Source organism: Myotis lucifugus, unplaced genomic scaffold, assembly GCF_000147115.1.
Source record: "Myotis lucifugus unplaced genomic scaffold, Myoluc2.0 scaffold_24, whole genome shotgun sequence".
NCBI lineage: Eukaryota > Metazoa > Chordata > Mammalia > Chiroptera > Vespertilionidae > Myotis > Myotis lucifugus.
The window spans coordinates 4,302,674-4,307,544 of NW_005871072.1; the positions used below are offsets into that span (position 1 = coordinate 4,302,674).

Consider the following 4,871-nt stretch of genomic DNA (forward strand, 5'->3'; position numbering starts at 1 on the left):
ACACAATAAGCAGTGATTTACAGTCCAGATTCTGGATTAGAAAAATCTGGATTTAAAGAACAATGGTACCTCTAACTTGCTGTTTCATCTTCCATGAACCAATCTGTAAAATAGGAGCAGTATTTAACTGATACTCACTTTGTTTCTGTTTTGTTCATCTTTAAAGAAACTACAAATAACCTAATTACTGTGTTTGGCAACAGGTTTGGCACATGAAAGCCTCTCCACAGACGTCAGCTAGGTAGCTAGTATATTTACTCCTTGATATTCTCTTGCATGCACCTTGATAAAGTCTTGACCATTTTCATTTATGACTTTTATGACTTTAACTATCTCTCTATATAAAAAGCCAGTTACTATAATGCCGTCACGACTGGAACAACCAGAGACCAGAACACCATGGCCCTTAGCCCAGGCTGGCCGGCCCCCAGGGAAAGGTTAGGGGCGCCCGTAGGCAATGCAATAGGGTGCGAGTTTGATAGGGAAAAGTCAAAGAAATAGGGGGGAAGGTCTTAAGTGTCTGTGGGGTTGGGGTGGTCAGCCTGGAGTAGGGTTGGAGTGTGCTGGGAAAGGAAGAGGAAGATCCGATTGGAAAAGGGCTCAGCACAGTACCTTTCTCATTGTGAACTGGGACTGCACTAGCAGTGGACTGAATGGGCGGTTGTTTCATGAGTGCGCTTGGGACCGACATGTCCATGGCAGCGGCAGTTCTCCCGAAACTTCACTGATTCCAAATAGGAAACACCTATCAACTTCAAAGAACAGAAAAATCCTCTCCAACTAGAGGCCCTGGATGTTGCAACGTGACTGAAGGAAACACCACTTAAGGAGGCACTGGAAAAACCTGAAGTATGCGACCAGAGGATTGTGGGATTGTGGAGGATGCCTGGGCGCCTACCACTAGAATGTGAGCCTGTTATTGCGCATGTACATAGTCAGCCCTATAGTCCTCAGTCTTGCTGTATCTGGATGTGACTTCTGGTGGGAAATTATTTCGATTGAGGTTTGCCTTTCCCTTGCAGCGAGGAAGATCAGAATTAAAGGTTTCATTTGTTACCTTGGTTTGAAGTGGAGGAAAATGGGATAGTGACAAATAAAATCTTTGGAGATAGTGAAGGGCAGTTTGTCCAGACTGTTGAGAGCTCAGATTTAGAGTTTAATTGTGATAGAAATCCTGCTAATAGCACCTGATGCCTGAAATCTGAACATTCTACTTTCCTGGTTGGGGAGTACTTCCAGCGCCAGACGGGTACCATGAAGTTCAATCCCTTGGTGACCTCGGACCGCAAACACCACTTCAATGCCCCCTCTCATGTGGGCCGCAAGATCATGTCTTCCCCGCTCTCCAAGGAGCTGCAGCAGAAGTACAATGTCCGCACCATGCCCACCCACAAGGACCATGAAGTCCAGGTGGTTCGAGGACACTACAAAGGTCAGCAAGTCAGAAAGGTAGGACAGGTGCACAGAAAAAAATATGTCATCTACATGGAGCGGGTGCAGTGCAAGGCTAACGGCACAACTGTCCACGTGGGCATGCACCCCAGCGAGGTGGTTATCACCAGGCTAAAACTGGACAAAGATCGGAAAAAAAATTCTTGAATGCAAAGCCAAATCTCAACAAGTTGGAAAAGAGAAAGCCAAATATAAAGAAGAACTTATTGAGAAAATGCAGGAATAAATGTAACCTGTTGTGTAACCACGGTTTAGCTGTACGTTTTTAGCTTGGTGTGTATTCCTTTAAAATTGTTCAAGATGTCTCTGGAATATTTTGTTTCCTTCCTGGTTTGTTACTGATATGTGGCTCTGTATATCTATTGTTGCTGTTTGGATTAATTTTATGAATAAAAATTGGAAATGTTTCTTAATTATAAAAATAAAACATTCCTGGTTGGAAAGTGTTTGTATAGAAACCCATAAGTATTAAGTATTTTCTGTGTTTACCATTCTTAGCTCTCTGTGAGGAAAATGGAATAATGTTAAACGCCTCATGTTCTCAAGAAACTTGAATTTTAAAATAAAAAATAAAGAATAAATATAAATATTAAAAATAAAAAAGAAGAAGCTTGAGTTTTAGGGGCAAAATCAGGCAGGCAGGTGAGCAGTTAGGGGCAATCAGGAAGGCAGGTGAGAGTTAGAGCCAGCAGTCCCATATTGCGAGAGGGTGCAGTCCAGGCTGAGGGACAGTCCCCAACCCCGGTGCATGAATTTTGTGCACTGGGCCTCTAGTATTATATAACTATATAATAAAGCTCTTTTTCCTATTGTCTCTTTTTTTATAGCAATTACCTTTTTTAAAAAAGAGGCAGCAATTCTTTTTGTTTCCTTATTGAAAATAGTCTATTATTTTTTTATTGAATTTATTAGGGTGACATTGCTTTGCAAAACCATACAGGGTTCATAAAATATTTTAATTTTTAAATGGAAAATCATTGGAGGTGGTTTTTCAATTTAGATGTAATTGATCTACAACCTTATATTAGTTTCAGGGGTACAACATAATTTAAAATTTGTATGTATTGTGAAAAAAACCACCACAAAATTTTTAAGATTTACTCTCTTAGAAGCTTTCATATATAGTGTTGACTATAGCCATCATGCTGTATATTACTACCTCATAACTAATTTATTTTATTACTGGAGGTTTGTACTTTTTAAGCCTTTTTTATCTTTTTCACCCACCCACAACCTACCATCCCTGCCAGTCTCTGACAACAACAAATCTCTTCTCAGTAATATGAACTTTTTTTTCTTTCATGTTGTTTTCCTTTAGATTCCACATATTACTGAGACCATAAAGTACTTGGCTTTCTCTTTCTGACTTTATTTCACTTAGCATAATGCTCTCAAGGTCCATTTATTTATCATAAATGGCAAGATTTCATTGGTTTTTATGTCTGAACAATAACTCATTACATATATTATACACATGCATATGATATATACACATATATACATATATTATACACATATATAATATATGTGCATATATATCATACACACATATAACATATACATGCACACACATATTATTCACACACATAATGTATACATGAATGCATATATCATACGCATACATAACACATACTTGCATACATATATTATATACATAGATACATTATACACAATACATACATATATGCATTTACTCACTGATGATGGACACTTAGTTTGCCTCCATATCTTGGCTATCATAGATAATGCTGAAATGCACATGGGTACATTTATCATTTTAAGGTAGTGGTTTTCCTTTTCTTCAGATAATTATCCCCAAATAATTATCCAGAAATGGAATTGCTAGATAGCATGGTCATTCTACTTTTTTAAATATATTTTTTTATTGACTTCAGAGAGGAAGGGAGAGAGAGAAACATCAATGATGAGAGAGAATCATTGATTGGCTGCCTTCTGCATGTCCGTCCCTCCCTGCCCCCCCCCCCACACACACACACACACACTGGGGATCAAGCCTGAAACCCTAGCATGTGCCCTTGACCAAAATAAAATACAGGACCCTTCAGTCTGCAGGCTGAAGCTCTATCCACTGAGCAAAATCAGCTGGGGAGGTAGTTCTATTTTAATTTTTTTTAGGAACTTCCATACAGTTTTCCCACCAACACTGCACAGGGTTCCCTTTTCTCCACATCCTCGCCAACATTTGTTACCTTTGTGTTTTTGGTAATAGTCATTATTACAGGTGTGAGGTGATATCTCACTGTGATTTTTATTTTCATTTCTGTGGTTATTAGTGATATGGAGTATCTTTTCATGTGTCAGTTGGCCATTTGTATTGCCTTCTTTGGACAATGTCTATTGAATTACTCTGCCCATTTTTTAATTGGATTAATTGTAGGTGTTTTTGTGTGTGTGTACTTTGTTTTGGTTTTTTTTTGTTTTTTTTTTTTTACCAAAGAACATTTGTTTTTCACTAAGACTTTATCTTAGCACATAATTAAACTGTGTCACTACCTCCCACCCAACTTGAAGAAGGGTTAGTAGAGTGAATGTTATAAAGCAGATATGAAGGATTGGAATCAGCATTAACTGACAAAGAAAAACTTCCTTCTAAGTCATCAAAACAATGTTTAAGTAAGAGAGAGAGAGAGAGAGAGAGAGAGAGAGAGGGTGATGGGAGTTCAGATTGAACAAGACCCTCACATTTCATCTAATACATTCAATCCTGGCTAGAATGTACCAAAATGGAAACAGGATTACTACAATACAAAACTTCCACTACAGATAGTGTACACACCTGTGTTCCAAGCCCACCCCCACCCCCAAATGCTGCCAACACAACTATTTCCCGGCCTGTTGGGCCTGTCAACAAAGGAGCACGTAGATCTACTTTTTAATCCAATCTTTGTTATAAGGCTGGTATGTCTATCAGCTCAGTAAACAAGACAGCTGAGGTCTGCCAGATCATCGATAAAATCAAACAACTGGATGATATCATATGTGATAGAGGGGCTGTTGGGATTCATTCTCTTCAGATGTTCTTCATACATTTTACAAACGCCTTCCATGCATTCATTCACTGATTCATAGTCAGCAGAAGTTCTGCTGGTAGGCTATACCAGCAAAATGGTGTGAGACATAGCGCCAAACTCTTGCTGCAGCTACCACCGACACACCACCACACACGAGCTTAACAACACTGCCAATAGCCAATCCCTGCATGTTTTTTGTTTGTTTGTTTGTTTTTATATTGAGTTGTATGAATATTTATATATTTTTTGTATATTACTTATTAAATACATCATTTGCAAATATCTCCTCCCATTTAATAGGTTGCATGTTTTGTTTTAGTTGATCATTTCTTGGCTGTGCAGAGCTCTTTAGTTTATGTAAACCCACTTGTTTATTTTGCTTTTATT

General features: G+C 38.5%; 2 pseudogenes; one reads left to right on the forward strand and one right to left on the reverse strand.

Annotated features, from left to right (window-relative positions):
* The first annotated feature begins 1,254 nt into the window (after positions 1 to 1,254).
* Positions 1,255 to 1,844, forward strand: LOC102429471 (annotated as a pseudogene).
* Positions 1,845 to 4,273: 2,429 nt separating this feature from the next.
* LOC102429778 lies at positions 4,274 to 4,592 on the reverse strand (annotated as a pseudogene).
* Between the last annotated feature and the right edge of the window lie 279 nt (positions 4,593 to 4,871).